The 12,554-nt window shown below is 36.5% G+C and overlaps 1 protein-coding gene across 1 annotated transcript in view; it reads right to left on the reverse strand.

Moving 5' to 3' along the window:
• Window positions 1–12,554, reverse strand: part of LOC124407924 (proteoglycan Cow) — a 78,294-nt gene that overhangs the window by 29,127 nt on the left and 36,613 nt on the right. The window lies entirely within an intron of this gene.

Genomic DNA, 12,554 nt, shown 5'->3' on the forward strand with positions numbered 1-12,554 from the left:
TTCTAAACGGTATGGACTCATTTCCAAAAATATACATGTATACACCTACAAGCCTCCGGGCGCAGGATTGTGTACTGTTAGCTAAACAGCTATTGGATGCAGGGAGCGGAGGTAGGGCTCCATTACAATAGGCTTGAAAGACGTCACGTGAAGAAAATTGAGCTCCTTTCTTTTGCCCTACCTTCTTCCCAACCATTTTCTTTGTTTCTTCGCCTCTGTATTTTATTTATTCATGTATCTCGTTCGCTCTACTCTCACAACGTGGCATTTTCGATGTCAGCAGGGTATCAGTATGTCGGTAGACCCTCTTTTGCAAGTTTTAAAACTCGCTTCGTCGACTCTTTCGGACAGGATTGGGTAATCAGATTCCTTTGGCTCGCTCCACTTTCAGTCCTGTAGTTCACCGTTTTCGGGCAACCTATTGTTACGCCGTTATCTCGCAATGGTTCGAAACTATAAAGTGAATTGTTTGTAATAATTTAGCGATACCTGGAACCAACTCACGTTTGCATTACCAGAGTAGCACCAAAAAAAGGCTTGAGTCATGTGAGCACCAGTAAAATTTTACTGAGTATTTATTTTCTGACAATAATGTTGTGAAATTGCAAGGCTTGTGCCAAGATTGGACCACTTGTAAACAGAAAACTGTCTCATGTTGTGGCAAAACACTTACTCCAAGGATAAACTAACATTAAAGAAAGATTTGTCCATGCCATAGGAAAACACTTGGTCCGTTCTCAATTGTATATTACCATTATAAACCTGGTCTGCGATTAGTGAGAAGATCCGCGACACTTTGGGACAGTTTCAGCTTGACGTATTAATATACAAACACTTGAAACCCTCGTCATTTGCTTTTTAACTCAATGAAAATTCATTTCTCTAGAGAATACAGGCAAACAATTGTTTTTGATTTTAAAATGTGCATAAACAAATGAAAATCAATTTGAAGACAATGAAGCCAATGCTCTGCGCAATGAAAAACTCGTTGCAGTTCATTGTACCCAAGGTTTTGCTTCGTCTCTGTTCATCTAATAAGTTTTGCCTCGTTCGGTTGGAAACAGTCCCAGCGTGACTAGAGTTTCTTGGTGACTTAGCCGACAGCGACAGCGCCCAAAAGTGCCCTAAATAGCTTACAGGATGTGTAAATTAGCAGATATGACTTACCAGAGTTTGCTATAATACACACACCATGCAATCGGTAGCGTCTCAACCAAAGAACTTACCGAAGACGTCAGAGACTTGAGTTGGTTTGGAATAAATTATCTTACGTGTACCCGTCTGTGCATAATGCAGGCACCCTGCCAAACAGCTATGTAACGCAATCCTTATTTCACTCACAATGATGGAGATGAAAGAGGAAACTATGCACTATGCGCTCTTCGGTATAAAGTAATGTAATTCTAATATCTCTAAACGAAATAGAACGGTGGAGTTTTCATTGTTCGTCCATTTTCATTTCTCATTTTGCAAATTCACTCGTGGTCTTGATCAGAATTAAACTACCAATTTGCGACGAGTCCAGAATTGATTGGCGCTATGCGTGTTATTTCGTCACCCGGTAACAGCCCAGATCATGGTGCTATGCAGGAGGCAGGTAGATATGAAAATACATTAATCCTTATATGACAGACTAGACATGTACGAGTATATCGCAGAGGTGCGGAAGAGTATAATCCATGGATATAGGTGCCGAGTATGGAGGGTAGAGTTAGGAGGACTATCTCCGCGATGACTATGAGCGCCATTCCGGTGAATTGCTGAACGAATATTTCCTGCTTTTTGACGGACACTTTTTCAGTTGAAACCCCATATTATATTAGATACTTCTCCTTACATCTACCCTCCATAGTGTCGAGCCACAACGTGTGGCAGCCATTGGTAGCATTGAACATCACACTTTCTCGTGCGATACGTTGAACGAATGGGCTTGTTGGTTGGGCTACACAAATACTCTCCAAATAGAAATAGTGATTATTTGAGATCTTTCATTTGTACAGATCGACACAATTGCCCGTCTATGATTAAAGAACATAAACAATAGTAAATAAATGGAGGGTGCAAAAATTTCGATTGCAAGAGATTCTGAATCATTGTTATTTGAGGATTGCGTGTCAAGTGAACCGATTTTGACTTCACCGCTCCCAAAGTTGAAACTTTTTAGGCGATAATAACATCTCTGACCCTGATGGCAATTGAAAACATTTTTTTTAATAAAATTACTTTTACCTTACGAGTATACAAAGTTTTTCAAACCTCCGTATAAAAACTGGGCCTTTTAAGACACGGTCGAAATTTCCATTTCGAATTTCTCTGAAATTAATGAAGGGACTTTCCGCTCTCTTCCTTGAAAAATCTGGGCAGTAGTAGGAGACATGCATGCCATTGTGTCAAGTTGTGTCCGTTCGTGCCCTTCAAACCCCAGTGTTCACACGGCGTCAGTGTTTCAGAAGGTAAGTGGATGATGTATTTTTTTTTTCATCATTTTTCGTTATTTTTAATATTAAAAAAGGTTCATTATTTATAGTAGTTATTTTGTGTTTGTAAATTTGACGTTAAGAATATTACTGTGTATCCAACTATTTATATAATTTAATGAGAGGATGAGTTCCAATCATTCAGCAAATTCTTTAATGCACTTTTACCAAATAAAATCAATATATTGCTGACCAATTATACAATGATAATATCTGTGTAATCACTTTCATTTTCACTAAAATATAGCCTAAGAAATTCGTTACAACGTAAATCATATCATTTTGCACTGTATTTTGTTTCTGTAATAATAAATAATATATTGCATAAATATATATCCTGTAAAATATTCTTCACTTTGAGGCCTTAAAACAATTGAAAGTTTTCAAACCCACGCCAATAACTTCATATTCTCTTGAAGGTTATGAAAGTCATTGTATTAGGTATCAGATCCTGAAATAATTTTTTGTTCAACTTTAATAGTTGCGAAATTATGAATTCTTCGACAAATTCCCGTGTTTTCCGCAATTTTGCAGAATTCTCAGTATTTATTGAAAAAAATTTCAAATACTTGACCCTACTAACTTGCGGACACTGTATGTACTTCACACTCTTTGAATCCTGTTTTTTTCCAGATTTTTCAAAAGCTCGAAACAGTTCGAGAACACGGATTGCCCCTTTAAGACTTAGTGTTTGCACTTATTACCAAAATTTAAAATAATTCTGCAAAAATTGTTTGCTCTACTATGTCAATTAATTTGCAACGATCCTTGTGATTTAGATTCAAGGTTCTTGAACAACTACGTTTCTAGTGTCATGGCTTCGGCAATATAGGCCCTAGAGTTTCACTTATCTTTACGATTCTCATCTTTAATACACAACACCGCTACGAGCTTACTAGGTTGTATTGACGTGACACCCTGTGTACAGCTGAAGAATTGGGTCTTCAATAAAATTTCATTCTGATCATTGATTATCGTAAATTCTAGTTTAATAGAATGGGATAATTAAACTAGGAATTCGACATTTTCTAGTATGAAAATAAATACCCTCCCTCACCTATTTGACCTACCATTCAGGCTTAAAACCTTTTCGAACTCGAACTACTATGAATTTGAATGACGTTCCAAAAAATGAGTTGTATTTGTTTCAAACCTAGTGATGAACTTGTCCAATAAAAACGATGGATTTTTCTCAAGAAATCGATGGCAACCTTGACTTCTCCTTATCAAATTCACAAAGAAAATTGTTAATGGCACCATTTTATGTCGCCGTCTGAACCCTAAAATTTTTCGTGCAAACATTTTTCTGTTAAACCTATTTTTCTCAAGATATATGAGAATTCCACTTATAATGGGACAGCCTACATATTTTCTTTTGTTTGCAGATTGTGTAACCTAACCGAGCAAAAACCCTGTAAAGGCCGTGGAATTTTCAGCTCCATATCGACCCATCGTTAGCTCTTCTCGTTAGCCGTGAGACATCTCACTTTAGATTCATGACTACCAGCCCCAAGGAGTGTTTCAGTAGAGTAAAAAATTGACACCGCGGTTACATATTTCATGATTACTTACATTTTATATAGTAATTACGAGAGATCACTTGCCAAATAATTTCACTTTGAGATTTCTGTATCCCTGAATGATTTCTCATAATTCCTACTAATTACTAATGTAGAGTTTTAGTTTAATACTACCAATTCCAATATATCGGTTTTGGAGATCACGAAGTGATTTCGGAGATTGCGAAATCATTTCAAATGATATTGACACCACCATCCCTTGAGTGAAACACCCCGCATTTTCTCTCCAGGGATTTTCTGTGTCCAAGTAAAAGTCGCGGTGGAACAGAGCGGCGAAAATCGAGGATCAAGATGAGACTCGGGGTGACAAAATGGTTATAGGACAGGCCAGCAAGGCGAAATCAATAGATGTATATGCACGCGAGGCCGCCTATGCCTTTGGTGTGTGAATAAAACAAGCCAGCCAACCCTATCAGGCATCCGGCCCACACCCAAACTCGAGACTTTCCGGTAGCCCGGACAGCAAGTATACCGTTGGTTGTATGTCAGAGGTTAAAGGTATCAGACATTGGCGTAATACTCTCCAGCTCTCTCTTCGACACTCGAGTAGATACCCACCGTCATTAATATCACAAACACATTACATCTCCCTCCAAGGCCCATACCCGAAGCTGTATTTTTTTCGGGCTTGACCTCTTTACTCCTCTACTCTTTAACCTGAAAAACTTTTGCTGCTCAAGCAGGCACCCCGCCGGAGCTTTCCACGGATCGATGAAACGGCGGTGGAAGGCAGTGGAAGTCGAGAGAATGTAGACGCCTACAGTAGGCAACATGTGTATGTATCAGTATGTCTACGTATACATGTGTTATGCACATGACAGATAATTCGTACCCTGCAGTTTGAAGCCTCTCGTAAGGATAAATGAGCTACACAGTTTGAATCAAATGTTAGATAAGGAGAAAAATCCGTTTAAAAATCCCCAGCAATATCATTCACGTTAATGATGGTGTTTACGCGAATGAAGCGGCATCCTACTATGTGATAGAATTTGACCTCAGTATATTCGGGTAACAGGAAGATTAAGCTCTGATGTTTTTTATCCAATTCTAACCTTTTTGGACGTACTTCAGTCACTAATCAGATATAGTCAGGTGATGGATGGATTATATACTCACTGATAAGAATGGGATGAAAAATATTCAAAAAAGCTGCGAATTATAGTATAGTTATAACGTATGTATCCTACTTACACAAATCGGTTTTTTCCAACACCTGCTTTGAAAGTTCGATTTTCGAAGCTTGTAGAGTATGCGGGAAAGTGCGGAATTTCTGAACAGTGCGGTAAAACAACGTTGGCACATACGTACAATTGCAATGCTAAATTTTTCACGCTAGACTTTTTACTGCTGAATGCGCACTTACGACTAGCTCAATTCTAGCAATATACAATTCTTCAAATTTTTAAATCTCTATAAGCCATAACTTATATCTACGAAATATATGGACTGAAATGATTTTCTCACAGTTCTGTGTTTTTCAAGCTGTTTAATAATTTCAAATTTATCAAAACGCCCCAGAAAAAAGTGCTTTGCGGTGGATACGAGGAATTCATCACTGGATCATCCGAAATGAAAAAGTCAAAAAAATGTTATCAGTTGATAAATTTTTCAAGTAAACGTTGTCGAGTTTTTATTGTTATTTTTATCATTTTTGGATTTATAGTAGCGCTTAGAAGTCGAAACATCGATTTTTTACTAAAAAGTCAACAATTCAGCTATTATAAAATTGACAAAATTAAAGAAAAAAAAACAAAAAACTCGACAGCGTTACCACGCTGGTAATGAGTAGAAAGAGTGTGCAAAATTTAAGAAAGATCGGTGCAGTAGATTTCAAGTGGTAGTGTCCACCGACTTTCAAAGCGCAAGTTGTGTAAAAATCATGTTGAGGATTTACACCGAAAACTGAAAAACTAAACATCGATGAACAAGTGTTTTTTTTTTTACTTACACAGAATCATCAATGCCAGGTCCATAAAATACAGAGCTTTAACCTTCGATGTCTATTCATTCGTTCACATTCACATTCCTGCTGCGCTATAAATCGTATGGGAGGGACGGAGACTAAAAACACTCTATCTCTGTCGGTTTTTTACTGATTGATTTGAAATTTTAACACAATAATCTTGAAATGTTGTACATTCATCTGACAAATTTTGGAAGAATCTATAAATAAAAAACCTTCACCCCCCCCCCCCCTCCAAATGAAATGATATTCAGTTGACTGAATTACGAAAACACATCAGAACATCAAGTCGAATCAACGCTTCACTCGATTGTGACACGAAAGGCTTTTATATACCGCAAGCATGTTTTCCGTACACGAAGTACCCGTTTCTATGACGGTCGAGTAAGTCTGCGAATGCGCATGCGCGGAGTACAGAACAAACTACTTTTTAGTCCTAGGAGTTAAAAATGTTTTTTTCAGTACTGCACGCTGTCGTGAACAAACCCTACCTTACCAGTATCTTAAACTCAATTTCGTACTTCGCGAAAAACGCGTAACATCCTCTTGTTACATGAAGAATCTTGTGCAACAAGGACACATCGGTATTTGAGCCTAGCCTACTTGCAATATTCGTCTTCGGCAAACATACGCTAAGCCCAAACGGATCGAGTTTGTGTCATTGTTGTTGTAACAATATATTAAGTATTGTTGAATCAAGAAATTCGGTTGACCAAATCTATTTGTTAAACTAACTAAATCGAAATTGTTGAATTGAAGATATCGTATTTCGAACAAATAAGCGGTACATACTTGTTGGAAGCAACTGGATTCCAACAAAATCTAATTTGTTGGTTCAAGTATTTCTTTCCACCTACGTACCCTTTTTCATCTATTTCGGTTCTTAATGACGTTCACAGTTATAAATGTTGCAAGTGCAGTAATTTCTTTTCTAGCTAACATTCCTAGCTATTGGCCTCTACCTCCAGATTTCTGAAATTTGTTAGTGGTGTCAAGTGTAGTCACGATGGGTAAAAAACTGTATCGAAATTGTGAAATAATGATAATTCCTCGTTTGGAGGTAGCATGTATGTATACGTGGGAAAAAGAAATACATACTAGAAATAGTAGACTGGCCCTAGTAGCCTGGGTGTCACAGACTTTTAATAATCTGTTATGGACAGATTAGAGAAAAGTGTACCGGAAGTTTTTATTAGGAGAAAACCTATCATACGACGAAGATAAAAAAAGAATCATCGAAATCGCTATTTCCGAATTAGTTTGTGGAGACTAAAGTTATGGGAAATTCGTTAAAAAGTAAACTTTGCTTCATAAAAGGCGTAATGTATTCAATATTCAATATCACTGAAACATATTTTATTCCAATTTTGTCCTATACGTCACGGGTGTTATAGACATTTTTTTCCTCATCACAAGCACCTCACAAAACATTACTGAATTCGGCTATATCCAGCCACACATTACATAGACGAGGCAGATGAAGTGCCGTGTGGAACAAATTCACCACAAGCAACATGGCTTATCAATAGTTACAAGGCTGCTCATACCGTACTGCATCCAATTAGTATAGAGATCAGTGAAACTAATGCCTTGAGCAAAACGTGTAGACCTGAATAAAACGATCTCTTCATAAACCCGCGCAATTTTGCCTAGGATATCCTTTTATTGCAACAACAGCATGAAGCTTCTTCTTAGTTTTCAATTCCAAATAACCAAAGGAACTCTTGGAGTACGTATTATACCGGTAGACGTACTTGCATTGCTTATGAAGAGTTTGCGCCAGTCCAATTGCTCTTGTGATTATCCTTCACGACTAACTACCTATTAAATCTAGTCAGCAATAAAGAATCGTATAGAACCAGCCGCGGCGTTCACTGGCTTGCAGCTGCGTATCCTGGCATTAATTACAGATGCTGTGCTCATCTTGATAATGATATTACCGTGATGTGGTTGCAGTTGTAAAGTTATACGAATTGATACTATTCTCAACAAGGTGGAAGATTGTTGAGGACCTCTACAAAACTACACATCCTACGCCGAGACTGCTGACGTCTTTCAATAAGCTACTACCACTTAGATTAACCACTACTTTGTTTGAAGGTTGTGCATACATTCATGTAATCAGCATTGATGCAAGTTTTCCATTCTATAACTTGCAAAAAGTGCATGAAATACGTTGTCAGTAATTGGGTTACGTACAACATTTTTCACGGAGTGATTAAACTGAGATACCTCAGTTCGCTCGACCCAGTAAAACGACATGAAAGAAAAAAAAATGTATGCTTTCGTGGTTATTTTCACAGTTGAAATTTAAAATTCATCGAAAACAGTTTGCAGAAATTGTCAAAGCACGGAACACGATCTCGTTGTAAATTTATACGCTAAGAGGCTTTGGGCGACGTATAAAGAGACAGACACAGCGAGAGAACGGAAATCCTTATGCGAAAACACACGTGATGGGATCGAGGACTATGAAATGATTACTTCTCGAAGCCAGCGTCCGTGTTGTTGTTCGAGCATTTCAAAATTATGTAACTGATCGTGAAACTTATTTGAATTGACAAGCATTCCGATCAATTTTATGGAGCTGGCCTCGCTACCCAGCATGCAGGAGTCTGAACAAGTGATTTAATTTAGTAGTTTCCAGTAAGAACTCTTCGAGAGTAGAATGATAAAACTTGGATAAGAATTCCGTAAAGTTAGGGAGATACCGGAAAGTATTAGATGTAACAACCTACGGTTCTCCCTGGAGTACAGTTTATATGCGAAACTTCTCAGAAAAGTCATTGAAACGAATCCAATGCCATCCATCATATCCGTCAACTACGGAATAGAGCTGCCTTCTGTTATAACAATTCGGGAATTTTTCATCTTTCAATATTATAATCCTATTCAAAGTCTTCGAATATAAACTTTAAAAACTTATCGAGCAAGCTGATGACGGGTTTGGGTATGCTACGGTATAATATTAATGTAATTGTACTGATTCATGTTGCTGGTCCCAGACATTTTATATTATATCTACCAGAATCAGCGCACGCGTCAAAGATGCAAAAAATGATAAAATCTAAGAAAAATGAATGAAATCTTGGAAATAATTATTCGATGGGGTAACTACCCCTGAACGTTGTTTATCTTGTGTATATAATAATTTGCAATTCTTACGAACAAAACTTATTAGAGCGGTTTTTAATCTAGATACACTCTTCAAAGGTGTTTTTGAGGAATCAATTTTTTTATTTGCAACAGAAAATTTTCTGTTCGAATCGACATATTTAAGTGTATTTATGCAGCTGGTTAAACGTTGTTTAAAAATTGAAGTTCATTTTCTTATAAAATTTTCAATCAAAACAAAGGGACGCGTTGGGGTAGATGTGTCGAAACTATGGAAATAATTTTCTTTCGGCTATAGGTATACCCATTCTCTCAATATATGTGTAATGATGCAAGTCCAGTCCATTCCAGCAATGTTTGAGAAAAATGTGCGCCCGATTTAAAAAATATTGTTCCGAGAAAAATGCATTTAAAGTTCTTCATGATGTTATGAGTAGTAGACTGAACATATGTCACTTTTATATTTTAACTTTTCGCAGCATATTAAAATATAGCACCTTATCAGTTATCAGCAGCTTCTAATCTACGCAAGCATTCACACATTAAACGATAACTTTTTTCTGCAAAATACAAAGACACGTCCATTTTACTTGATGTCCGTCCACAATATATATCTTTTCAGATTTTTAGATGTGAATTTGACAATTTTTTGCATAAAAGTAATCATATTTAGGGGTGGCTCATCCCCTTCATTTTTTTTCTTTCGTGTAATTAAAAAAATTATGTTTTCAATTTCTCGTTATTAAAAAAGTTTTCCAGTTGGATTGGTTCAAAAATATTATCTTCTTGTGGGTGAAACTGCCAAATTGCCCCTTGACATGTCTTATTTTTTAGGGTGGTTTCACCCCCCCAAAGTGTTTAATGGCAGATAAAAAAAATGCGCGTCGCTTAGTTTTCAGTCTGCTATAACATATCACTAAAGAAATCAAATCGGAGAGATCAACCTGAGATACCTTCCTTGTAAGTGTCCGGATTTATCACTTATCGAAAAATCAAACCCAAGTACACCGCATATCTGTAATTGAGAGATTATTTCAACAGTTCGTGTGATAATGAGTATTTTTTTATTAGCTGCAGTGCGTCAGAATAATGATATTTTACCCTGACCTTTCGTTACGTTATCGTTACTATTTTTAGCCTCGAAAAACTAATTGAAATGTATTCATGAACATGCGAAATTTTTAGTAATGAAAATGGTACACTCATCTGATTCTATTCTTTCATTTAATAAAATCAGGACACTTGTTGAAAATACCGCCTAGCGACGAAAAACATTTTCTCAGTTGACTCAACTTAATTCAATGAAATCTGTCACAGATGTAAGCTCATCACTGTCGTCAACCTAATTTGAGACCTGCTCAAAATTCCAGTTTTAGAAAACACCCAAATAAGATAAGGTATTGTAATAATTAAATACACCATACGAAAATTGAATTACATTTATTGTAAAATGAAAATGATGATAATAGCATTTTCACTGTATTGCACCAATACGATTCAGTTGTAAAGAATTAAAGTCAGTTTTTTCGAGTTAGTGCAGCTTAATGGAATGCTATAGAAACTTGCATTTAAAAAATTGAAGAATTGCTTTTGCTCGTATTGCCGTATCAAAAAATTTGAAGAAACAGGTGTTTTTTAACTCGGTGAGCGAAATTTGATTTCTTATCTGTTGGCAGTATGCAAAGTGCCCAATTTACACGCAGTGTGCAAAATAGCTACTCTCGCTCAGTAACTCGCTCAAAATTGAAATGAAAAATCAAACCCAAAAATTAAAAGCCCTTTTTTCTGGAGTACTCATGTAATACTTTTGGACGGGATTTAATAATTGGCATGAATTAGCGTTACAATAGAAAGAAGCGTCAGACCAATTTCGAGTAGGATATTCGTTGGGATCAATGGACCATTCTTAAACTGATGACGGCTTTGTTGAGATTTTTTTCATGTAAAAATTTAGAAAAGCAATTTATGTCTGAGAATTGATTATCAAAAAATATTTATTACTTGAATTCATTTTATTAGCGGCCGTGACATGAGTTAGTGTTATACGATACCATTTTTTTCATTACGAAATAATTTGAAAATTACGATAGAGGTTATTAGACATTGTTCCGAACAAACGATGCAAGTTTACGAGAGAACGTGCCCGCTCCGGGTTATCCATATTCTTTATTGGTTTTCCAATACCAGCTATGATATTACGTCGACATTAATTTTCTGTGAAATTTCAAATTCCAGTGAACAATCGAATGACGCTTTTTTCAATTTTATTGTTTCACTTGCAACATACATATAACGATTGGGGAAAGAAAGAAAAACTGAAGAAGTGTATTATCGACGTGGCCTCAACGCACATATACCAACCGGGCATACACGTGGGGTCACCTGGGCGCCTGCAGATAGACAATCGGTGCTACAATTTGCCATTTCACGAACGAAATTGTAACGCCCGGTTGCCTATCTGTAGGTGGCGAGGTGTCTCGTTCCACGTCTAGGCACGGTATGTGCGTGCATCGCAGGCCTAATGCATATCAACAAAAAGTGAGATATTTGTGGTGCAATAGATACAAAAAAGGACTTAAATTAGAAAATGTATCAACAAAAAAAAAATATTTATTCTGAATTGAAATATTAAAAGTAATGTAGTTTTTTTTTTTGTTAAGAGAAAAGAACTATTACAATGTCGCCTTCGTGAAATCATTGTCTAAGCGTGAAATCAGATATTTTTTTTTTCATCTTTTTTCGTACGTCCCCATCAATTATTGTTGAAAGTCAATTCGTTTGAAATTAACATCACCATTTAGTTTTGACCAAAGTGCTAGGCAAAAGTAATTTTTCACGAGTATTTCGTATTACACAAATCCGCACGTACAATCTTAACTCTTCGCTACTCTCTAATTGGCACACGCATGAATTTCGTAATAAGAAATGTAATAGACTTGATAACATTTCTACCAAAAGTACGAATCACGTTTATCGGGTAACCTATCGAATCATACTTTGCTTACTGTGACCATATAGCTGCGAAACTTTCGTACCTTCAATTTTCGAAAAATTACAATGTCTTTTTAACCGTGGAAAGAAGATAATTTCTAATCAATGAAACTTTTTACCTTTTTGAATATTTCGCATTTCAGCTACAGCCTCTCAAAAACTCTACGATGATTTTGAACAGTTCTCTTCTCCACTGGTGGCAAGTGGAACGTGAATTTTTGAAGATTAACATTTTTGAAAACACATAACCCCTCCAAATAAACATTTTTAGGTGTGTTTGCATTTAACACGATACCAGGAAACTTTGTACTGTTAACGGTTAAATGATATAAAATTAACGACTGAAATTGGTTTTAGATTTCGATTTTTTTTTTTATTCACGCAACACACACACGCAATTCGATAAACATTTTCCTTACCCCCGTGAAG

This window comes from Diprion similis, chromosome 7 (genome assembly GCF_021155765.1).
Source record: "Diprion similis isolate iyDipSimi1 chromosome 7, iyDipSimi1.1, whole genome shotgun sequence".
Taxonomy (NCBI): domain Eukaryota; kingdom Metazoa; phylum Arthropoda; class Insecta; order Hymenoptera; family Diprionidae; genus Diprion; species Diprion similis.